General features: G+C 39.5%; 1 protein-coding gene across 5 annotated transcripts in view; it reads right to left on the reverse strand.

The window, feature by feature from the left end:
* Positions 1–25,913, reverse strand: part of LOC129721583 (leucine-rich repeat-containing protein 24) — a 399,477-nt gene that overhangs the window by 156,273 nt on the left and 217,291 nt on the right. The window contains exon 4 of one of the 5 annotated variants that reach the window (XM_055674333.1): positions 18,500–18,545. The exons of the other annotated variants lie outside the window; for them this stretch is intronic. The gene's annotated coding sequence lies outside the window, so the exon portion shown is untranslated. The remainder of the gene's footprint in view (positions 1–18,499; positions 18,546–25,913) is intronic. 5 annotated transcript variants of the gene reach the window in all.

The raw sequence follows: 25,913 nt of genomic DNA on the forward strand, positions 1-25,913 counted from the left end.
ATTGATCACTCACTCGCTGGTCGAGTAAGAAACTCTTAGAAAACTCTCCCTTAGCGACGGTTTTCCTAACGTCAGACGTCTGCGCGCCCATTTGAGTCCCACCACGACATCGCGCGTTTGCTGACTAATTAATGCAGGTGTCAAATATCTGTTCCATTCTACACAATCCCGACCGCCCCGAGAACAATCCCGGCTATATTTTAAAAAAGGATCTACTAGTGATATTTTTTTGTCCATGTTCTCGCAACCGTAATAAGAACACCCAATCCGGAACGGAAGGAAAGAAAAGAAAGAAAGAAAGAAAAAAACACGCACACACTGCCAAGAGGCGCGCTCTCCGGGCTGTGACCCGTTCCGTGACCGCGGTTCGACCGGATAGCGTGACTTTTGGGTTAGAGAAGCAGAATGTCAAAAGCACTATACAGGATGATGAAGGGGTAGACGGCTCTCCCGTGCAAAAAAAAAAGACTGTTAATTTACATGCCACCGGAACTAGTCCGGACTGTGGGCAGGGGGAGTGCAATCCACGCAGCAGTGAGGTGACGTCTCACTTCCCTCCTCGCACTCTCAAGCAGCTCATCGCGCAAAGCAAATAAGTCCGCTCTGTTTTCCGCTTCGGTTTTCTTAAGATAAGGATCGAAGCGTCTCTCGCAAATGCTTCACCAACAGGGAAGGTGACTGTATGTGTGTGTGGCGTGTACGTGCCCCGAGAACGTCGGCAGCGCGATAGTGGCGTGTTTTATGATTAAAAAAGAAAGTTTTTTTTCTCTTTCGTTGTCAAAATACCGCGACAGTCTGCCGCAGCATCGTCTTCAGAAAAAAAAGTTCGTAAGCGAGTGTCGTGACAAAAAATAACTAACAAAATTACATCCTTTCCGCTTCCTGTGGAAAGTTTGGTTTTCGTGCTTCCAGACGCACCAGCCAGGAGGGAAAACGGTAAAAGTGCCGGAAAATTAATGGGCTCCAACTTCGCGCGGGGTCTCTCGAGTACCAATTTTACAACCCGAGAAAGTCTCATTAGTTTTCATGGGCACGTGCTTGACTCTCAATGTGTGGACCGGCGGGACAGGAACACGGAACGGCCGATAGGCGGGATGAAACTCACAGAGACCGAGAAGGATAGAGATAGAGGGTGAAAAGTGAAGCTGGGTTATATGATCGGTGTGGATAAATATGTTGCCCGCGGCAAGTGAATTAGACACTAAGTGGTAAGATGGCGGGGAAAAACTGTTGAAAAGTCTTCAACGCTTTCCGGGTGAATGCGCGTACTTCAAGTGAGAGTGGCTGACGGCTTCCGGGCGCGGAGCGGACAGGAGGATACTCATGAAAGTAAGTTGTTTCAATTAATTGGAAAAGCTTGAAAGACCGCTGCTGCTGCAGCTTGCACGGTGTGGTAAGAAACTTAGTCATTAAATGTGGTTAATCAGTGGAGGATAATGCGGAACGTGCTTTCGCATAAACAAAGGCACTTTGCATTATTTGGCTCTACGGCGAGAGCCGGAAGATGTTTCTGATTTGCAGTGAAAGTTTGCCACCACGCGAAATGTTTATTTCCTCCTTGTTAGCGAAGATTACAGCACAATGATGTACAAAAGAGCGTACGTGGGCGCTGCACTACTGGCAGCCGCGATTGTCGGAAGCATAACAGGAAGGTTTCTTAAAAACATGTTTTGCAGAGTTTGAACTTGTGTTGTTACAAAGATGCATATAGTTTCTTTTTGTATTTAAGATTTGGCGTTTTAAGAATACACTCTGGTAAAATTCTCCTCTAGCCACTTTTTTTAGGGGATTGAATGAATAATTCAGAAGTTGTATCTATCTATCGTCTGGCTGTAGCGTAGATAGAAATAAAGGCCTTCAGGAGCTGATTTAAATAACGAATGAAGGTCAGTTTGCGCTACCCGTGCCTAATGGCGTACATAAAATATCGGTTTTTCTCGTACAAATCGGTTCTGTACTGCTCGGAAGTTGTTTGTGAAAAAACTGTTTCATAGGGTGTCGTTTCTAGCCAGATTTGATTTGAAAATATACAAAAGCTTAATCGATCATTTTCTTAATTTTTAAATAAGGTTTATATTATCAGCATGAAAATTTTTATATTTTTAAGAATTTATGCAGGAATAAAAATAAATTTAAAGCACCTAGCGGAGAGCTTTGAGGGACTTCAGATACCTATCCTTTAAATTAATCGAACAGCTACAGCGCAAATATATCGTCACTTGATTTCACGACTGGCAAAAATTAAAAATTTTATAGTTTTATTCCATCTAAAGTGTGCACACCTCATTGTACGCGATCTTTTCAGAAATGAGAATTCAAATTAAAAACTTAAGGTAAAACGGGACGTGGTCGCGATCAACTCGAATTTTGCAATCTAATTTTCTCTTGATTTATGAAGACTACGTACATGAAACTTTTATTAATTGTTTTCACAACTGTTGCATGCCTGAAGTAGCAATATGAGTGCTGTTTATTTTGGGAAGCCGATTTTTTTACGCTCAAACTACAAAAGTAGAAAAAACTCTAACCTCAAAATTGTATAGGAAAAGACCACAATCCCGTTTCACCTTAAAAGTTTCTTAAAAATGCTGTAACTCGAATTTTTCTCACGAAACCTCTACGTAATAGGTGTTTTTTGGATAAAATTTTCTCAGCAACACGATGGAATTGTCGAATTTAAAATCAAAATATACCTATTGGCCGGAAAATGCAATTTAATTTTTCCACTGTAAAAATAACATATCTGGCAACACTGCCGGGAATAATTTTTTTTTTTTGTAAGATTTGGACCACTGCGACCATTATTTTGATCTTTTGTGGTATGCCGGAAATAATAATAAAAAAGCTATAGCTCGAGTTTTGCTCATAATACCTCGAGGTGATGTGTTTTTTGTTGAAAATGAACACGATGAAATTGTTCAATTTGATATCAAAATATGCTCATTTGCCGGAAAATGCAATTTCATTTTTTAAATGCAAAAATAATATATCTGACAACACTGTCGCTCAAAATTGATATTTTTTTGGAATCATCAACTAACTTTCTTCAAAATCCATGTATCAATTTATTTCTAGATATAATGCTTTTGAAGCTATGATTAAAAGAAAACATGACTTTTCAACGAAAAATTGAACTTTTTTCAAGAAAGGGAGGGCTTTACGGGGCGAGGGGTGAACCGATGGGCACCAAAATTGGGATTTTTGCATAATGACCTTAAATCAACCATTCCACAAAATTAGAGCCAAATCTGAGGAGATCGGTGCCACGTTCGTCTTTTCTTTTTTTTTTTTTGAGTTATGCAAGTCTTCCGTATTTACACTGTGGATAGACAAGCATACTATTTACAACGTATAAAATAGCACACGAAAATCAGAATACAAGAAGACGGTACAAAGTTAAGAAAAACAACCATTTAGTGTCTCAGAGCCGTTCCATTCATTGCGTGCCGATTCGAAGACGAGCATCAAACACCGTGTGCATGTTAGATAGAGAGCAAGAGCTTCTTTTTGACCGAGCTTGCTGTTGTTGTACAACAATGATTTTCTTCAAAACATCAATTTTGATAACGTTCTCACAGCAGATCAATGAATTGTTCACTAATCGGGGATGCTACAAACTTAACAGAATTGCTTTACCTTTGAGACATCAAAAATATGTAGGCTCAGGGAAGCAAACATTATGTTGCCATCGTGCAAAGGGGAGAATTCCGTCAAAAAAAGGTACTGATATAGAGAAAATCACGGCAAACGGTGGTGTCTACTCACGGCGTCTGTTCTAGGCTTGCTTGTTTGTAATTGGTTGAACTTTTCATTAATCTTCGTTATTGCTCGGCAGCATTAATAATAATAACTGACAGGTCACAAAACTGTCCATCGTTACATAGATTATTTTAATGCATCGTGGGATTATACAGCAATTACCGAAACGGGATTCCTAAGGACAGAAAAGATCAAACTAAACAATGATCTCAAATTAAGCTCAGAAACGCCTAAAAGTGCCTCTAAAAGCCAGAATAGGCCTAAAGAGAAAATGATCCTAAATTAAGCTCAGAATCGTCGAACTATTCTATTTTAATCAGAATGGCTAAAATAGAAAATGATCCCAAAATAGGCTTGGAATCGCCGAAAAGTGCTTCTTAAGGCGAGACAAGGCTAAATTAGAAAATGATCCCAAACTTAACTCAAAATTGTCGATAAGTGCTTCCTAAGGCAAAAAGAGGCCTAAATAGAAAATGATCCCAAATTAAGCTCAGAACCGCCAAAAAGAGCTTTCTAATGCCAAAAAGGCAGGAACAAAAAATAATCCCAAATTAAGCTCAGAATCGCCGAAAACGCCTAAATACAAAATGATCGCAATATAAGCTCAAAAACTCCGAAAAGTGCTAAGGCAAAAAAAGGCCAAAATAGAAATGATCGCAAATTTAACTCAAAATCGACGAAAAGTGTTCGTAAGGCCAAAAAGGCCTAAATAGAAAATGATCTCTCAAATTAAGCTAAGAATCGTCGAAACGTGCTTTTTAAGACCAAAAAATGTGAAAATAGAATATGATTCCAAATTGAGCTCATAATCGCCGAAAAGTGCTTCTAAAAGCCAGAATAGGCCTAAATAGAAAATGATCTTTTATTAAGCTCAGAATCGTCGAACTATTCTATTTTTTTTTTCAAAAAGGCTAAAATAGGATATGATCCCAAATTTAACTCAAAATCGACGAAAAGTGCCTAAGGCCATAAAGGCCTAAATAGAAGGTGATCCAAAAGTTAACTCAAAATCGACGAAAAGGTCTAAGACCAAAAAAGGCCTAAATAGAAAATGATCCCAAATTAAGCTCGGAATCGTCGAAAAGTGTTTCACAAAGCCAAAAAACGCCCAAATAGATAACGATCCCGAAGTAGGCTCAGAATCGTCGAAAAGCGTTTCCTAGACCAAAAAAGGCCTAAATAGAAAGTGGTCCCAAAGGGGGATCAGAATCGTCTAAAAGTGCTTCCCAAAAGTGCCGTTTAACAGTGCTTCCTAAAGTCAAAAAACGCCTTGATAGAAAATGATCCCAAAATAGGCCGTCGAAAAGTGCTTCCTAAGGCAAAAAAAGGCCTTAATAGAAAATGGTTCCAAATTAAGCTCAGAAACGTCGAAAAGTGATCCAAAATTGAAAATAGAATCGTCGAAAGTGCTTCCTAAGGCCAAAAAAGGCTTAGGGGCCGTTCAATATTTACGTAAGCAAATAGGAGGGGAGGGGAATATGCAATTTTATTACGCTATCTTACAGGGGAGGGAGGGGGAGATTTGATTATCTTGCGTAAAAAAAACTATTGTTATTGCAGCTGTTCAAATACCCATGTTCATGAAAGCGTGGACGGTAAAATTCATGGAAGGAAATTACGGAATTACTCGAATAAAGGACAGAAGAGGAAACGAAGTACTGTGCTTGCTTCATAATAATAAAACTAAAATAGGAAAAACCTATACATGCTGGCAGTAAGATCATACTATGGGGGAGGGGGGGGGTATCAAAAAATCTTACGATGTCTTACAACGGGGGGAGGGGGGGTCGAAAAAGTGGAAAAATATGCTTACATAGTTATTGAACGGCCCCTCAGATAGAAAATGATCCCAAATTGAGCTCAGAATCGCCGAAAAGTGCTTCTGAAGGCCAAAATAGAAAATGATCCCAAATTAGGCATGGAATCGCCGAAAAGTGATTCCTAAGGCCAAAAAACGCTTAAAAAGAAAATGATCTCCTAAGGCCAAAAAAGGGCCAAAATAGAGAATGATCCCAAATTGAGCTCATAATCGCCAAAAGGTGTTTCCTAAGGCAAGGAAAGGCCATAAAGAAAAAATGATCCAAAATTGAGCTCATAATTGCCGAAAAGTGCTTCCTAAGGCCAGAAAAGGCCGAAATAGAAAATGATCACAAAATGAGCTCAAAATCGCCGAAAATTGCTTCCTAAGGCCAATAATGGCCAAAATAGAAAATGATCCCAAATTGAGCTCAGAATCTTTGAAAGGCGCTTGCTAAGGCAAGAAAAGGCCGAAGTAAAAAGTGATCACAAGTTGAGCTCAGAATCGCCGAAAATTGTTTCCTAAGGTTAAAAATGGCCAAAATAGAGAATGATCTCAAATTGAGCTCAGAATCGCCGAAAGGTGCTTCTTAAGGCAAGAAAAGGCCATAATAGAAAATGATCACAAATTGTGCTCAGAATCACTGAAAAGTGCTTCCTAAGGCAAGAAAAGGCCAAAATAGAAAATGATCCCAAATTGAGCTCAATATTGCCGAAAAGTGCTTCCTAAGGCCTTAAAAAGGCTTAAATAGAAAATGATCCCAAATTAAGCTCAGAATCGCCGAAAAGGCCTGAATAGAAAATTATTTCAAAATGAGCTCAGAATCGCCGAAAAGTGCTCCATAAAGCAAGAAAAGGCCAAAATAGTAAATGATCCCAAATTAAGCTTAGAATCGTCAAATAGTGCTTTCTAAGGCCAGAAAAGGTTTTTTGAAAATGCTCGTTTTCAGCACTGGAACGGCCGATTTGGGAAAACTTGGAATTTTATTCAAGGGGAATAGTTGCTCTAAGTTTTGATAAAGGTGCCACCCCTCTGGTTCTGTGGTTAGCGATGTCGGTCGGCTAGCTCTCCCACACGGTTGTGATATCGGGTTCGATTCCCGATCAGGTCGAGGAGCTTTTCGAGCTAGAAATTTTCTCGACTCAGCACTGGGGCACGGTGTATCGTTGTACTTATCCTACAACATGCAAAATGTGCCGAAAACAATATCGATAACGAATTCTCTCAACTAATCTAGTTGATCGAGACCGCATTAGCCCACAGCCTTCTTTAGCGGACGGAACAACAAAGAAAACCAGAATCACTAGATGCTGGATCTTCCGTCTTTGTTGAGAGCGTCGTCATCCAGGCATGTCCCTAGTTTTGTAAAAATTAAAACCTACCCCGTGTTCATTTTTCGCCTCCTCAAAAAAATCACATACATTACCTACAGAACCTACCGTCTTTTTAAAGACTACGCGTCAAATTTCGAATCTTAGAATATCGAATATCGCAAACCGTAGAATCTTGAAAAAACAAAAAAGCAGGAAACAGGAGGCCAATTCAAATAAGAAGAGCAAGGAAAACAAACCACGGCCAAAAATTTGAAGTTACGTCAAACATACAGAAATGCACCTATAAAATCGAATTGCACAACAAAATGCAGACCGAAAATCTGCACCCAATGAAAATCACAGTGGTGTGCATAAAAATCAACTGTTGAATCCTCGAAACTACAAATACCCATTCAGCACGCGAAAACAACAAATCATAAACCGAACCCGCCAGTCAAAACGGCATAAAAACTGAGCACGTTTACCGGACTCTCTAAATCCCGGGAGGACTTTTCCCCCCGCTTCCACTCGGGGTCACGCCAATTCAAGTTCTGGATCACTTCTGCTGCTGAGCCCTCCGAACCGTGCAGCAGTCATCGGGCAAAAATTTGCATAGTTTGCTGCATCGCAAATGCAAGTCACGCGGCTCTCAACAACCGAGAGCGGCCGGCTTTGATGGTGGCCTTGTGGGAACGCTGACTGGCCAGCGGTTGTCCGTCCGTGGAGAGAATTTAGTGCTCGATGCGGGTAAACGTGGGTGTTGTCCGCTGCACAGTTCGCCGTGCCACTTTATTGAGCAGGAAAGGCGCTAACGAGTGACGCTCGTGTGCGCTGGCTGGCCTAAAGTCACACAGAAGCAGACAACGTTACACAAATTGAGGTTAGTGGTATCGATCTGCTGCCACGTATGGGCATGAAGTGGAACGTTTTGCTTCGTTAGCCTTTATCTTCTTCTAGACGGCGAGGTTCGTGCAAAAAGCTTTTAAATCCCATGTGAAACGGATGAATCAATTATGCGTTACAGTTTTTTTTGTGCTACGAACCAAGTCCAAAAGCAAACGGCACGGTTAAGGATTTCGATCTTCCTCGCAGATTCTCTGCTGGTGTGCGTCCTACGCATCAGCTGAAAAAAACGATTTCAATGATTGCGATTCGGGGTCGACCCCGCAATCAATCACCTCGGGAACGTCAGAAAAGCAATGCGAAGCTATTAATCTGCAATGCAATGCTGCTATTATTGGGCGTCGAATTCTTGGCCGTCGAAGAAGAATTGATGGTATATTCAATCGACTTTGGCGTCAGTGCGTCGCAAGCAGCTATAAAATGCCATAATCGTCATTCTCCGGAGTATCACTCGAAATATTATATTTATTCCTCGTCGTATTCTGTACCATTTCACTCAAATTACGTACGAAAAGGCCACCGGCCAATCCTCGTCATAGTTTTTTTCGTCTGTCATCACCAAATGACGTCCACTAAAAATGTTGTAAAACCATTCACATCACTGCTGGCAGCCTGACGGCCGGAGAATGGAATAAATTTTCGCGACCGCCGCCGCTGCTGCCTAACCCGGCCAACAATTGGCTTGTTGTTGTTGTTCTAACCAGCAGAGCAGTCGTAAACTTTGACCTTTCACTGTGCTGCTGCTTGTCACCAGCTTGGACCGTTATTGTTGACGAGTGAAACGACGACGGCCAAATCGGCTGGGTAAATTGCTCCCCTATCAGTAAATTTCTTTACTACGTGAGAAGTTGGGCATTGTATTGCTAAAAAGGGAAGTTGTGGCTCTGCTGGCAGACGGCAATTACTTTCGCCTTTATGTTGTCCTGTCGGTTCGGCGCGTGAAAAGTGGGGCCAACAGATTAGTTGAATGGCTTTTTCGCGTTTACTGTTTAATCTTGAATTATTTATTTATTTTCGCTTTCAATTTTTTGTTGTGCACCTGCATATCTCTACTGTAAATTTTGTATCTGCACGTTTTTTATGAAGAAATACCCGTTTTAGTTCTGTTTTTTTTTTCATCAAATATATTCTATTCGACATTCGTTTCAATTAGAATTGTAGCTGGCCATAGAAAAATCAAAACAATTTTAACACTTCTTTCTGGCTGAGCTAGGATACCGTTACGATTGAAGTAATTATCGTTAGGGGTTGGTAAGGTAGGGGTCCCCATTTGAGCGTTTTTATGCAAGTTTTAACGGTTTCGGCAGTATGAAGCCGAGCACCGTCATGCAGTAGAATCACTTTCTCGAACCACGCTCATATTGCGGTCGTTTTTCTGAAAGTGCTCGTCTTAATGGCTATGGAGCAAATCCTTCCTTTTTGCCGCTTGAGCACTGCCGAAAAAACGAACGTCCTTTGGTTTTAAATCATAAGGAACGCAAGTTCATCAATTTTGAATCATTCCCAGAGCATATGGAATCGCTCCTCCTAATACCGAGGCAAGCTGTTCCTGCGTTTGGCATGGATCCTCATGGAGCAGTTCCTGCAAGTCAGCGTCTTCTCAGATGGAAAATTGTTGTAATATGTATGTTAGACAAAGTTCGAAAATGCCCAATGAAAACTGGTTGGAAATTTCAAGCAAAAAATCGAAACGTCTTTTCTTGTAGGACTTTAGTTCTAGGGGCATTCGCATGTCACGAATAATTGTAGTCCTACGGGAGAAAACATTTCGCATTTTGATTTGAAATACTCAACCATTTTTTTTTGTCTTTTCAAAAGTGTACGCAGTCCTACCTCGACATAAGGCAACTTTTTTCGTTACGCTATATGGAGTTATTTACTCATAGGTGCGCGAAAACTCATTTTCTGACACCTTTCAAAACTTACTAAAAACATCAATTTGTAACATATTAAAATCCAATTGCTGGACTATGATTTTAAGATATCTAAAAGAGTTACGTTAAATCGAGGTTACCCTATATCTCGGTTGACTCGTATCGAGGTTGGCTTATATCGAGATTGCCTCATATCGAGGTTGCCTTATCTCCAGGATGCCTTAACTCGAGAATGCCTCAATTCGAGGTTTTCTTATCTAGAGGTTGCCTCATATCGATTATTTTTTATATCGAGGTTTCCTTATATCGAGGTTATTTTATATCGAGGATGCCTTATATGGAGGTTGCCTTGAGTCGAGGTTTCCTTATCTCGTGGTTGCCTTATATCGTCGTTGCCTTACATCGAGGTTAACTTAAAGCGAGGTTGCTCTCAATTCAAAGATTTTTTTATATCGAGGCTGTCTCAATTAGAGGTCGTCTTAATTTGAGGTTTACTCATATTGAGGTTGCCTTACATCGAGGTTGCCTTACATCGAGGTTGCCTCATATCGAGGTTGCCTCATATCGAGTTGCCTCATATCAAGGTTGCCTTATCTCGAGGTTGTCTTATCTTGAGGTTTCCTTATCTCGAGATTGCCTCATCTCGAGGTTGCCTTATCTCGAGGTTACTTTTCCTCGAGGTTGCCTTATCTCGAGGTTTCCTTATCTCGAGGTTGCATAATCTCCAGGTTGCTTTATCTCGAGGTTGCCTTATCTCGAGGTTGCCTTTATATCGAGGTTGCCTTAATTCGCAGTTTCCTTATATCGAGGTTGCTTAATATCGAGGTTGCTTTATGTCGAGGATGCCTTATATCGAGGTTGCCTTGATTCGAGATTTATCTCGAGGTTGCCCTATATCGCTGTTGCCTTAAAGCGAGTTTGTCTTAATTCGAGGTTTCTTTATATCGAGGCTGTCTCAATTCGAGGTCTCCTTATATGGAGGTTGTCTTAATTTGAGGTTTTCTCAAATCGAGGTTAACTTACATCGATGTTGCATCATATCGAGGTTGCCTTGCCTCGAGATTGCCTTATCTCGAGCTTTCCTTATCTCAAGGTAGCCTTATCTCTAGGTTTCCTTATCTCGAGATTTCCTTATTCCGAGGATGCCTTATATCGACGATGCCTTGAAGCGAGGTTGCCTCAATTAGAAATTTCCTTAAATCGAGGTTGCCTTGATTCGAGGTTTTCTTATCTCGAGGTTGCCTTGAATCGACGTTGCCTTGAAACGAGGTTAACTTAAAGCGAGATTGCCTCAATTTGAGGTTCCCTTATATCGAGGTTGCCTTAAAGCAAGGTTGCCTCAATTCGAGGTTTCCTTAAATCGAGGATAACTTAAAGTGAGGATGCCTCAATTCGAAGTTTCCTTTTGTCGAGGTTAACTTATATCAAAGTTACCTTGATTCGAGGTTTCCTTATACCGAGAATGCCTTGAAGCGAGGTTGCCTCAATTAGAACTTTCCTTATATCGAGGTTGCCTTGACTCAAGGTTTCCATTTCGCGAGGTTGTCTTAAATCGAAGCTGCCTTCTATCGAGGTTAACTTAAAACGAAGTTGCCTCAATTCGAGGTTTCCTTATATCGAGGTTGCCTTAAAGCGAGGTTGCCTCAATTCGAGGTTTCCTTAAGCGAGGTTGCCTCAATTCGAGGTTTCCTCAAATCGAGGATAACTTAAAGTGAGGATGCCTCAATTCGAGGTTTCTTTTTGTCGAGGTTAACTTATATCAAAGTTACCTTGATTCGAGGTTTCCTTATACCGAGAATGCCTTGAAGCGAGGTTGCCTCAATTAAAAGTTTCCTTATATCGAGGTTGCCTTGACTCAAGGTTTCCATTTCGCGAGGTTGTCTTAAATCGAAGCTGCCTTCAATCGAGGTTAACTTAAAACGAGGTTGCCTCAATTCGAGGTTTCCTTATATCGAGGTTGCCTTAAAGCGAGGTTGCCTCAATTCGAGGTTTCCTTATATCGAGGTTACCTTATATCAAAGTTGCCTTGATTCGAGGTTTCCTTACATCGAGGATGCCTTATATCGAGGATGCCTTGAAGCGAGGTTAACTCAATTAGAAATTTCCTTATATCGAGGTTGCCTTGATTCGAGGTTTCCTTATCTTGAAGTTTGCCCTAAAATGAAGTTGCCTTAAATCGACTTGCCTTAAAGCGAGGTTGCCTCAATTCGAGGTTTTCTTATATCAAGGTTGCCTTGATTCAAGGTTTCTTTATATCGAGGTTGCCTTATATCGAGAATGCTTTGAAGCGAAGTTGCCTCAATTAGAAATTTTCTTATGTCGAGGTTGTCTTGATTCAAGGTTTCCTTATCTCGAGGTTGCCTCAAATCGAAGTTGCCTTGAATCGAGGTTAACTTTAAGCGAGGTTGCCTCAATCCGAAGTTTCCTTATTTCGAGATTACCTTAAATCAAGGTTGCCTTGAATCGAGGTTTCCTTATATCGAGGATGCCTTGAAGCGAGGTTGCCTCAATCAGAGATTTCCTTATATCGAGGTTACCTTGATTCGAGGTTTCCTTATCTTGAAGTTTGCCTTAAATCGAGGTTGCTCTCAAGCGAGATTGCCTCAATTCGAGGCTTCCTTATATCGAGGTTACCTTATATAAAGATTGCCTTGATTCGAGGTTTCTTTATATCGGGCTTGCCTTTTTTCGAGGATGCCTTGAAGCGAAGTTGCCTTAAATCGAGGTTAACTTAAGGCGAGGTTGCCTCAATTCGAGGTTTTCTTATATCGAGATTACCTTATATCAATGTAGCATTGACTCGAGGTTTCCTTATATCGAGGTTGCCTTATATCGAGGTTGCCTTATATCGAGGATGCCTAGAAGCGAGGTTGGCTCAATCAAAATTCCCTTGATTCAAAGTTTCCTAATCTCGAGCCTACCTTAAATCGACGTCGCCTTAAATCTCTTAGCAAGGTTGCCTCAATTCGAGGTTTCCTTAAATCGAGGTTGCCCCAGTTTGAGGTCTCATTATATCGAGGTTACATTATATTAGCTAATAAACGGTGGCTGTTTGAGCTTAGAGAGCGTAGAAAAAGTTATAATACTCCAAAAAAGAAAGGTTTTTTCAAATATTTTCTGCACTGTATTTTACTATGGAAAATGTTGTCATCTACAACATTGCCAAGGCAAGTTTAGTAGGTAAGATGTAGTTCTACATAAAAAAAAACTACGGAGATTAAAAGATACGTTGGTGATCATTTTAACCGTTCGTGACTTTAAAATAAATGGTATATATTTTTACCTTCTGTGGTCCCAAAAAACTCGTTCGGTCATTAGGTTTTTTTTCAAAGGTCATTGAAAACTCTCCGGTTACTGTAAGTTGAGATCTATTTTGGAACTTGAAAGCACCTTCGGTTTTTAAGATTAAATTAGACATTGTTTTTGTTGGCCTATCCTGTCGATCAAACATTAACTAATCCATGGTCTACTTTTCAGAAGCCTTGATTTGGTGGTTTCAAATTCATTTTTGAGACACGTATCTGTTTTTTACTTTTTCAGTTCTCTAGAAATTTGCGTCTGGAAAGTCGTACACATGGATTTTTCGGCTATAAATTATTAATTTCGTTAAATTTAAGGTTATTTTCTAATGTTGGTTTTGGTGAATTGTTGAACAACTCCCACCTGTGCCTTCCGTAATATCGCTTAAGCATCTCTAGCAATACTTCATTGTGGTTCTACTTAGAGCATTCCAAACGTCTCGCATCTAATCCGCGCAATCTCGTTATTTACGGTTTCTGGTTGGAAATTTCAACAAAAAATTTGTAATCTTTTCTCTTGTAGGACTAAAAGTATAGGTAGCATGCGATGTCACCTAGAATTGAAGTCCTGCAAGAGAAGACAGTTCATTCTTTTGTTGGAAATTTCCAACCAGTTTTTATTGGATGTTTTCAAACTTTGTCCAGATAAAAATAGTCGAATAATTTCAGACGGATTACTGTAGATTTATCATATAATTCATGGATTAAATTTATTTCAAAATGCACATGATCAGCAAAACCTTGATTTCCAAGTTGCAAACAGTGAACGAGCAAACACGCTTCCGATTCCGACATGAAAGCAGGCAGACTAATTGCAAGGGAATCCTTTGTGTATCGCTCATATCCCTTAATCCCAATCGATTATTCAATCGTAGGTTGCGCGTTCGGCATACGTTTTGAGCTGGACTGCACCCCGACCCCCATCAAAAGTAACGTACGTGCGTTCATGTTCTCCCGGGCAAAGGCCTTAATCCTTTACCGGAGCTTTTCCACTCCGAAACGGGCAGTAAAATTGCGCACAAATTGCCAAAAGCATTGCGCTCCCTTTTCCCAAGGAGAATTCCTCCGCAGTTGGGGAATTGCTTTGGCTCGTCTTCTAGAACGAGCACAAAAAAAAAACACGAGGGAGAAAGTGGATTAGGACTGAATGAAATATTCTCCGAACGGATATCCTACGCGTCAGCAAAGTGAATCCAGCTCTGGAAAAGGGCCCCGAGTTTGCCCGGCACGGAGGGATAATTGGATAAATTAGAATTCGGACGGAAAAGGTCGTCGCTATTTCGCTGATTCGTTGCTGGACAGTTAAAGGATAATGCGATTGCCGATTAGAGGTATTCCGGGCTTCTTTTTTTGTTCACTTACAAAACTTAGGTTATATATCACTGTCAATTTGTTTCTTTTTGTTTTTTTGAAAGAGAGTAACATACATTTAGTGCTTTTATATTTTTAATAAGGATCATAACTGATTGGAATCAAAATCAAAAATAATTTCGTTTAGAGTACTATACCCAGTCTTCTTAAAAAAAATCGTTTAGCACAAATGAGAACGTTTTAATTGCTATTTGTAAGGCCGAAAATTGTAGTTGAATGCCCTCCAACCGTCATTAAGCCGGCACAGCGTAGCAGAAAGGAAGGGAACCCATTCAACCCGCAGCGCCATCCAAAATAATTAGTGCAAATTTGAGCTTTCAGTGCACCCGAAAAAAAAAGAACAGAAACAAAGAGAAACGCTTCGCGAAATTCTTGCAAAGCCGAGTGCTTAACAGTGCAGTAATGATAATAATTCTCGACAATCCCCGTAATTTAGGTGCATTCGAGCGGCATGCGAACTTTCGAAAAATAGAGCACCGTCTCCTTTCGGCGCAGTACCGGCGGTGGAAAAACACAAGTTCTTCCATGCTTGTTGCCAATGGGATTTTTACCATGAGCATACGTAGTATGACACCCCTTTTTTCGTACTACGGACACCTGCCGTTGTCTGTAGGTGCTTGTGCAGAGAAAAAGAATAAAATGTAAATCTCACCACCGAACAACATTCCAACTTGTACCATGCGCAACATGAGTGTATTCTACGTATCCAATGGGTTCAACTCTGTGTCTTCGTGGCCCAACATATATTCTTGCATGCCTTGTCGGAAATGAATTCATAGTGGAAAACAGAAAATATATACAACCTGCATTCTACAACCGCAATGTTTGAGGGCTAATTGAATGAGATTGACATAACATTTCAGAGTAGAAATTTTTATCCTGAGATCGAAAAAAAGAAAATATTTTCGAACCAATCTGGCTACCCTGGGGCACCGGTAGAGAAAATTTCCGTCTCCAATTTGACAACCGTTTCCAAGAGCTCAAAACAATTCCCCGCGATGTGATCGTTTTCAATTCCGCACGACATGCCGGTTGTCGAACGGCGAAAAGCAATCAATTTTTGCCGCTGACAGCTCCACTAACTAAGCATTTTTTTTCCAACTCACAGAGGAAAAAAAAAACAAAAGTACTCTCACGCAAATCCTTCACGGTTCTTGAGCTCTCAAGTACAAGCGCTTGCCCAAAACGACGCCTAGCAGTGTGGCTTTTTGGTCATATCGATCGACTCGAATACAAAAAAACCGACTAGCAGATTAATTACCCTTTTGCTCTCGCTTCCTCCTCCCCTTCTCCCCTTCAGTACGGTTTGTGGTGCAAAAGACATAGCAAAAAAGCTGCCCCTAACTATGATGGTGATGATGATGATGCAGCAGCAGCAAGCAAATCCGCCCCCGAATGTGCGACGACGGTTTCTATAGATTGACTTTTTGCGTGACCGGAGTCATTTTGGGAGGTTAAGCGACCACTGCTGCCACCTGACGACGGGCAGCAGCGACGTCTGATCTAAAGTTACGAGCTAATAACTCGGACGATGGGGAATATCACAGTCGAAATTAATAACAATAGGAACAAGCCGGCATCGCACAAAGTAGACCATAACTCATAAATCCATGCGATAAACTCGTTCTCGGCCGGGCAATGAATTTGGATTGGCGATAATTCGGATGGATTTCAATTCTGATTGACAGGTAGCGTGGCGGTGGTTCTTTGAGTTTGAGTGATTAAGGAATGAAGGAGGGTGTTAAGCAATCGCGAGAAGGGATATTAATTTTCTGGCCATCGGATCGGCTGCGGTAAACCAGTCACCGGACGGAATGATTCAACGGCGATCGTCAAATAAAACATTAGCCCCGGGAAAAAGCCGTACCATAAATCTTTTTTTTTTTTGCTCTCGAAATTAATTTCCATTTCAGGGGGAAAATTGAAATGAGCTGCTAATAAACAAACGATTTGCAAACGTCAGAGACTCACTCCGGGCTCTCTTCTGCTGCTGTGGATATTGGGAAAACAGAACCTTTTGAAAAGTTCTATAACTTTTCAGTGCATACACGTTTCCTCTATGAAAAGCACCCCTCGCAAAGTGAAAATGCCGAATGAAAATGTAAATATCGGTCGGTGGTCGTAGGAGAATTAGACCACGGCACGAAAAGGTTTTTTATTCTACTTTTTCCGTCTGCTTCTCCCACTGCCACTCCCCGATGGAAGCAGTTTTCCTTATGATGTGGTTGACTTCATATTTCCCCTGTTGCTGTCGGTTTGCGTTGAGTGGTGGAAAAAGGAAACTGCTAGCGTTCCACAGAATGAGCATTTAGTTTTCCAGGAAAGCAAAAAAAAGCACGGTCGATTCAAGCTGAAACTGAGAAATTTTCGCTCGAATGAAGTTGTGCATGATTTTTTTTTCTCAGCTAGATTAGGTTACAATGTGCTATTTAAAGTTTGCGGAATCCGAAGCAAAAAGTAGAAATTTACCGGCGGCAAAAAAACCATGCACCTACACTCGAATGTAGGAGATGGAGACGCGTGGTAGGTTTTGGGTAATATATGAACATTGAGGCGATATAAGAGCAATAAGTTTGATGATGATTACTGAATTAAAACCTCAATCCCCTCAGCCTTATTGCAGAGGCTTTAGCTTAAGCCAATAGTGAATTAATTTTGTCATTCAAAAGATCGACAATAAATTCATTCTAAAGTGCTATTATTAGTGTATGAACCTATGACTTTATTTCCCTTGGCAAAATTGCTTTAAATCTTCTAACATACAAAGCAGAGCATTCAGAACTATTTCGACGTTAGCTCTCCCATCGAACAACCGCATGCGGGAAGCAACCAGCAACCCTAGGGAGGTCCTCTCTGAATAATTGAACCGAAAATCCTCACCGTTGATAGCTTCCCGTCACAGCAGCGTTCAACGACGACGACGATGATTGACAAGACTCGGAGCTAAACCTAATCAAGATATAACACGGACAGACGTGACCGCGTACGTTTGCCGTGTTTGCTGAAAGCTGACGACTTCGGGGATAATAGCTTCAATCACAGATCAAAACACGATAAATATAATCGCTCGACTACTCTCCGCCTAGAGGGTACCGCATTCAAATGCAGCCCTTTGTGGCCACCGGCGCTGCTGGCTGCTTTTGTTCGGTGAATACTGCCAGAGGCCGGTCGGGTGGAAAAACGTACTGAGCATAATTAGTAATTTACCGGCATTTATGTATGTATTCTGGACCGAATAATTAATGCGTCGATGAACCGAACTCTCATACGTTCTGTACTAATTGCTAATACAGTTTTGCTGATAGAGCCAGTAACTGGTTGACTTAATCAATCAGCAAATAGATTTCACTCATGCGAGTAGTGGTTTCTCGGAATAACTCAGGCCAACATTCAAGGAGTAGAAATCATTCGTATCTGCCCGTATACCACAATCGATGTTTACCCCTTTTATTGGATTTCACTGAAATCGTATGAAGCTATGAGGTTGCTTCTCTGGACAGAAACGAAAAAAATGTCACGTGTCTCCATTGGGAGGAGTCCCCCGGTTGCCTGTGCCACATTCGGTGGAGAAGGCGATGATGGAAAGGTATAATTAAATTCCTGCTATTTTTGTTTTGGCAGCCACAGAAAACTGATATCAAAGCACACAACACATATATCCACTCTCTGGCGTTCCATGCATCGTACCGGCTTTGGCTAGCTGCTGCCGGATGCCAACCGTGTTTGATTACATTGCTTGTTATGTTGGCACATGCAGTATTAATATTGCCGTCAGTCAGCAAGGCAGTCCGATATTATTGATGTGTGCCCGAGGGTAGCCTTGTGGGGGGACGGCTATCTTTAACCTCTAGCCGCCCACCTTCGGCCGTGGTTGTGTATTTCTGATTACGGTTCGATGAAAGGGCTGTTTATTGTTTGTGGGAACCATCAGCCCGAGAGGCTGGCAGAATCGATCGGAAGGGTTTCTTCTACCACTCACACCTGAGGTACCTACGGTGTTTTCTACGGTTTATCGGCTATTTCGGTCGAACAAGGGTCAAACTTTTGGCTGCCGGCTTTTTTTTCTCTTATGGCAAAACTGGAGCGTATATGGCGCATTATATTTGCGGGTGCACCAGCGCTGGCATTTCAGAATCGAAAATGCTTTGACGAAGGATGCGACAGAAAAGGAATCCATTTTACCTGGCGTTTGTTTGGCTGAAATTCCGACGTGGAAAAGTACACCTACCTGTAAATATAAGAAGGGAAGTTTTCCGTTAGGATTGTTGATATGTATTTTCATTGATTGAAATATTGATTGAATTGTAAGCAATATGCTGAAAAGGGGCCATCCACATACTACGTGGACAGCTTTGGGGGAGGGGTCTGTGTAATGTCCACGGTCCATACAAAATTTTTAGAATTTATATGGGGAGTTGTCCACGGGGGTTGAAATCGTTAAAAATCTGTCCACGTGGTATTTGGATGGCCCCTTACAAGTTAGACTAAATCTCCTTTCTTTATTATGCATTTTTTCTGACTCTTATTAAAATTTCTGCAAAAATTATAAAATTTTCCAACAAAATTATAAATGATAAAATGAAATATTTAAAAAATATAAATCATTTTAAATAATTTTTATAGTTTTTTTTTTGTTTTACCAAAAAATCTTCTATTGAAACCTTTAAGCGTTTTGCTAGTTTTAAATATTTTTTTATCAATTAGGTATATATTTCTTTTCTTTACACTTTTCGCTTTTTGTTCATCTTTTTTTAACATTATGTTTTCAAACCTTTTTCAAATTTTTTCAACGTAAAATACGTCCGACGCCCAGAAGGCCAATCGGTTTATACGTACTAACTTACTCAGGTCGACGACCTGAGCAATTTATGTTCGTGTGTGTGTATGTATGTGACGCTAATACTAACGCATCTTTTTCACAGAACGCAGCATCCGATTTGAATGTTCTTAAACGAAAATGAATGCTACTGCGCTCCCTCAGAATGTTTTCGAACGAATTTTTGATTGGTGGCTTAAATTTTAGGATATCAAAGGGTATTTTTCAACATGGGAGATTTGACTTTAAACGCAAAATAAACATGTGAAGGGCCAAGTGATGTATACCAATCGACTCAGTTCAACAATATGGACAATGTCTGTATGTATGTGCATGTGTGTGCCTCTCTCGCCCTCTCTTTTTTCCACTCTCTTTCTTTCACTCTCTCTCTCTCTCTCTTTCTGTCACTCTCTCTTTCTTTCACTCTCTCTCTCTTTTTGACGTTGACTAACGTCTATATCGAAGTTAGGCCCCTGAATTTAAAAATCTAGTAATTCAACCAGGGAAAACCAGAGAAAAGTGTTAGGTTTTGAGCGCTTATTTTGCAGTCATCTATAATCAGGTTTTCGAGGTTTTGGCATCAATCGATCAGAAATTCTTTTACGGTTAAATTTATGTAACAAAAACAAACTATTGTTTGAGATACACTATTGAAAAATTGGTAATTAATATCGATTGTCTAAATCATACCGCGCAGCCAATCACTACCTCTCTTCCCAAGCACAGTCGACACTAACGGATACGATCGATCTGACTTTGTTGTTATTGTTGTTGTCACTTTCTGTTTCCGATGTTTATGCTGCTGCTAGCGGAAAAAACCTTGCAAATATGCATCTTTTTGTTGGTGTTAATTTTACGACAGCGGCCGGCGCCCCATCATTCTGATTCCAAAACCGCACCAGTGACATGCGGACGCTAGGTGATAGCAGCTGAAAGGAGGAAATACAAAATAGTACCGGTCATCTCGTGCCGGTTTCACCCGTAATGCTGGTGGCTTTAGTAGTAAATGGCTACTGCAAAACACTTAAATGGCTGGAATTCTGGACGGACTAACCAGGGAACTATAATCGGCAACTGGCACCTTTTGGTGCCTCGAAATTTTGGTACAGAAGCGGCTAATTGAATTTTCTGTTTTACCAAATGCTGCTGCTAGCGGAAAAAACCTTGCAAAAATGCATGTTTGTGTTGGTGTTAATATTATGACAGCGGCCGGCGCAGCTTTCAAGAAACATTTGTCTCTACCATTCCATCATCTATGTAGCCCATCCCTCTTTCTATTTATCTGACGAAGCCTTGGTATAAAACGTATCGTTCGAACATTTCACCCCATCAGTTTCATTATTAAACCGTACCGGATACATACGGACGCTCGGTGTTAGCAGCTAAAAGGAGGAAAAACAAAATAGTACCGGTCATCTCGTGCCGGTTTGACCCGTGATGCTGGTGGCTACTGCAAAGTACTAAAATGGCTGGAATTCTGGACGGAAACCAGTAAACAAGAAATCGGCAACTGGCACCTTTTGGTGCCTCGCAGTTTTATAATAGAAGCGGTTAGTTGAATTTTATGTTTTACAATTGCTGTTGCTAGCGGAAAAAAAACCTTGCAAAAATGCATGTTTATGATGATGTTAATTTCACGACAGCACTAGGTGTTAGCAGCTGAAAGGAGGAAAGACAAAATAGTACCGGTCATCTCGTGCCGGTTTCACCCGTTATGCTGGTGGCTTTTAGTAGATTAACCAGAAAACAACAATGTAATCGGCAACTGGCACCTTTTGGTGCCTCTAAATTTTGTTACAGAAGCGGCAAATTGAATTTTCTGTTTTACCAAATGCTGCTGCTAGCGGAAAAAACCTTGCAAAAATGCATGTTTGTGTTGGTGTTAATATTATGACAGCGGCCGGCGCAGCTTTCAAGAAACATTTGTCTCTACCATTCCATCATCTATGTAGCCCATCCCTCTTTTTATTTATCTGACGAAGCCTTGGTATAAAACGTATCGTTCGAACATTTCACCCCATCAGTTTCATTATTAAACCGTACCGGATACATACGGACGCTCGGTGTTAGCAGCTAAAAGGAGGAAAAACAAAATAGTACCGGTCATCTCGTGCCGGTTTCACCCGTTATGCTGGTGGCTGTTAGTAATAAATGGCTACTGCAAAATACTAAAATGGCTGGAATTCTGGACGAGAATAATCGGAAACTGGTACCTTTTGGAGCCTCGAAATTTTGTTACAGAAGTTTTGTAAAAGAAGCGTTGCAATTCCCTCTACTATTTGCTTCAATGGAATATTTTTTTTTTTTAAGAATACGGTAGTCAACGTCATGCGGTCGTGTCTTGAATACCACCCTCCTACTTTTTTCACTCTCTCTCTCTTTTTTTTCGCTCTCTCTCTCTTTCTTTCTTTCACCCTCTCAAAAAGAGAATTTATTTGTCGCAAAATGCACCGTTTCCTTTAGTTTTTAGAAGCCATTTTTGAGGGATTATTGAATTGTAGAAACTAATTTCGTTATTTTTATATTCCTACACATAGAGATCACATTGTCAATCAAAAAAATATAGAACTCGGATTTAAAGCTTAAACATATTTCGTGGTAGATATGGAAACACTATTCGCATTGCGCAAACATTTCGATACCTTTTGTTCTCACACACAGTAAACGACAACCTCTCGACGATTGTGTATACAAAGGCACATCTTACACACCTACAAAAATGACATCACTAGTAATAATTTGCATTGGAACACACGAAACTGATGACCTCAGGATTCAACTTGTTATTTGAACGGCGGAGTAATGGAGAACGCTTACTTGCAAATCATAGCAATAAAACTAGACTAAACGAGTATAGTTTTCACAAGCTTTTTCTACTGACGAGAAAGAAGCTCCGTTTAGCTCTTTGCGACTCACTTAATGAAATTTATAACTTCCCATAGGAAAAGATGATAAACATTATTAGCTGAAATGCGACTACTTACTGCAGAAAAATGGTAGTTTAAAATAAAATAATTGACATAGACTGGTAAAATATCCTTTTAGATTCGAATAATTTTCAAAAAACAAAACCAAATTTCAAACAAAGAGATAGAAAATATTACATTAGTTTAATAATAATTTAAGAATTTTTAACATAATACATTATTTTTTTATTTATTTTTCAAGTTAGGGTAAATTAATATATTTTTTGATAATAAACCTTCGAATAGAATATAAGGCTAATTGATCATTGCCAAGAATATATGGAAAAAATATCAATATTATTCAGTTGGATTATTCACGATTTTTCAAGTTTTAGTTTTGTGTTAGTATTTTTTCAACTGTTTATGTTGACTTCGATGGTAAAAATTCAAATTCTTTAGCTTTCCAAAAACTGGGAATTTAGTTTTAAATTATAACAAAGCAACTATCAATGTTATTATGGAGAAACTTGTAAATTTTTAGCACTTGGATAATTTTTCTATTTTTTTTAAATTTTTTTTCTTTTTCAATATTTTGAGATTTTGTTTTGTTTTTGTAATTTCCAATTTTCAAATGTCCTGTAATACAGGTCGGACTCGATTACAGCGGTCAACACGGAGAAAAATGAACGATTATAGGTTATTAGCCATTCCTGTGAATTTTGGTGCCCCAAGCCGCCAACATTTCAGAGACTCAAATGAGTTTTCTCATAAACATAGCGTTGAAGCGAAGAACCCGGCGGGCAATTACCATGTAATACTTTGACGTAAGTTGACGCGTTTTGACAATGGCTAGGAACCAAATTTCACAAGAATTGTCAACACAGGTGCACTTCAAAAGCTCAAACCAGAAAGAAATGAAAGATTATAGCCATTCCTGTGAATTTTGCTGTCTGTTGCCACTAACTTTTTTTCAGAGACTTAAATAAATTTTCTCGTAAACATAACATTAAAGCGACGAACCTGGCTAGCAACTACTCTGCGTACTTTCACGCGTTCTAGAAATGGCTAGAGACACCGAAACTTAAAGAAATAATAATAATAATAATATAATCTTCAATTTTCTTCCAGTTTGTGCTTTTGGAATATATTTTAATTTTTTTTTCGAACCGTGTAATCCAATCGAAAAATTTTTGTATTGTTTTTTTTTTTACATAAATGTTTTGGTTATGAATATATAAAAAGAATATTGTTTTTGACTAACCTTCCTAAAGTCAGAAAACACATTTCTCACAAAAAATGATACCTTGTAATTGCACTTAAACGTACAAAAAAATTTCGATCAGTGTATATTAATTTGTTTACTTTTGACCCTGACCTACAAGTCGTTGCTTGATATCTTGTTCTGTTATTTATTATATTTTTTTTTATTATTTAATATTTTCGCCTTTTTCCTAGAAAGGTGAAGCAATCACTTGCAAACCGAAGATATAAAAGTGCTCCAAAGGGCCGAATGGCATATATCACTCGGCTCAGCTCGACGAGCTGAGCATTTAAAAAAAGTAAAAATCACGAAACATCATTATCTCAAAAACTACACAACCGATTTGAACAAAATTGTTTTTAAATGAACGGGCTACCTAAAAAACCTTTAACTTTTGAATCTTATAAAGATTGAACATGTGGTTCAAAAGTTATGGAAAGAAACGTGTTTTGAAGACTGTTTATTCTCACTCATGTTTCTTACAGATGGCTGGACCGGTTTTCATAAAATCAGTGTCATATGGAAGGCCTAATTGCCTAAAAATTTGTTTTGCAATCGGGCTCTTACTTTGCCTGTTATGTTTAAAAGTGTGAAATCTAGCTATGAAAAGAAACATATTCCGAAGAATATTTAAACTCACTCACTTTTCTCAGAGATAGCTGAACTGATTTTCACAAAATTAGTGTCAAATAAAAAGTCTAGCTGCCTCATAACATCTTATTGAATTTCATTGTAATTGGACTGTAACTTTGTAATGTATAAAAATGTGAAAATCACGAAACTTCATTATCACACAAACCACACAACCGATTTAAACAATATTGGTATTGAATTTTGGTTCGGTTTGGTTTGGTTTGGAAAGGTTTGGTTGCCATTTCAGTTAATATACATTTATTGAACTGAATTTGGCAATTTAAGGTTGTTTCCCAGAAACCATAAGTCACAAAATCGGATTTCAAAATGAAGCATGGAGTTGATTCCTGCCCTCTAAGCATTATCCCGGTTCCTGAAAAATTCACATTGGGAAATGAAATTTTAAGCTACTATACAAAAGATTGAAATGGCGTCTGGCGTCTGATTTTTGGCCTTTGGGCATCATACTGTTCCACAAATTCTCATATTGAATGATATTTGGTCTTTCAAGGCTGTTGTTCATCAGTGAAAATTTTCCTACTAAAAAGTTGAATCTAAAATGATATATAATCGAGTCCGTCCTATATATGAGTACAATGACGTTTCGATTATACCAGGAAAAAAAATCGCATCATATATTTAAAACATATTTATTTCATGTTACTTCCAAAATGTTCGGTATAGTAATTCTTTTGGCTACCAGAAATTCGTTATTTTGAGTGAAAAATAAATCCAGCAGATATTACCAAGGTGTATTTTATCTTTTTTAATTGAAGGTTTCATGTAAATCTATTCAAACAAATAATAAGTTCGCAAGAGAAAGGCTTGGTCTCACCACTAGGTGGATTAATTTTGGTTTTTTTAATTCCTTAAATTTTTTTATGTCTATTTTTATATTTTTCATTTTACTTTTTTTCTGTAATTTATTTAATTTTTTGAATTAATTAGCGAACGTCTATTAATCATGCAGCGCGAATGTTTACGACTCCTTTTCCTTCCTATTCATAGTTTTCCTTATGGCTTATAACACTTTGCCAGATAGGAGGGAGAGGAGATAACCCCCCTTCCCACAAGCGGTATGTATTTTATGGACATTCCCTTGCATCATTTTTGCTTATATTAGTAACAATTTTCATTTTTTTTTCTTCTAATTTTTCTAATTTCTTCTAAATGATGTGAAATGCGTTGATTTTCAATTTTTGTTTACTGTTAATCAGTGTAGTTAGTCTCGCTCGTGAGCAGCTTGCAACACCCCCTGTGAGGTTCTCGTTGCTACCGCTATCACACAATGGAGAATTCTCAAATCAAGCTATTTCTCGTTATTTTTCACTTGCTTTCTTGCTCGCATTCGCTTTTGAGTCATATACACACACTCCGAGGCCGAAGACAATTGTTTTTAGATGCTTTGCGATGGTTGCAGAGGGGCAACAAATAATAGGGTATCGGACTACTTCGGCACCGGTTTGTTTCGGCTGGTTTTGCATAAGACTGCTGTAAAAAAACTCACCAAAGCAGTCCAATACCCTACACGTGCCAGTATGCGACACTTTACATATTCTTCGCCTCACTGTCGGCTGTCGGTGCATGAAGCAAACCGGGTAGATGAAGAAAGCAGTTCCATTTCCGAGCACAGTTTGTCAAGCACTCCTCCAAGTCGAGCAATTCTAGTCGAGTACTCCTACTCGCTTGCAGGAGCTCGCGTGCTCTTTTACAGTCGCTGGGTAGCAATACAAAAGAGTTTCTGTGTGTCAATGCGCGCTTGCTGCTACGCAGGGGAATGCATGAAGAATGAAGAGTATCTCGAAAGCGTACGTGCAAAAGACTTGAGAAGCGTAGCATATGTCTCGTTCTCAAGCAGAAAGAAGAAGAAATGTTTTGCTTCTCGTTCGCTTTGCAACGCTGTTAACCTTCTGTTATTTTTTTAAATTTTTTTAAAACTGTTTCTACTGTAATTTTGCGATGTAAGATTTTTTTAAATTT

Source organism: Wyeomyia smithii, chromosome 1 (assembly GCF_029784165.1).
Source record: "Wyeomyia smithii strain HCP4-BCI-WySm-NY-G18 chromosome 1, ASM2978416v1, whole genome shotgun sequence".
Lineage (NCBI taxonomy): Eukaryota > Metazoa > Arthropoda > Insecta > Diptera > Culicidae > Wyeomyia > Wyeomyia smithii.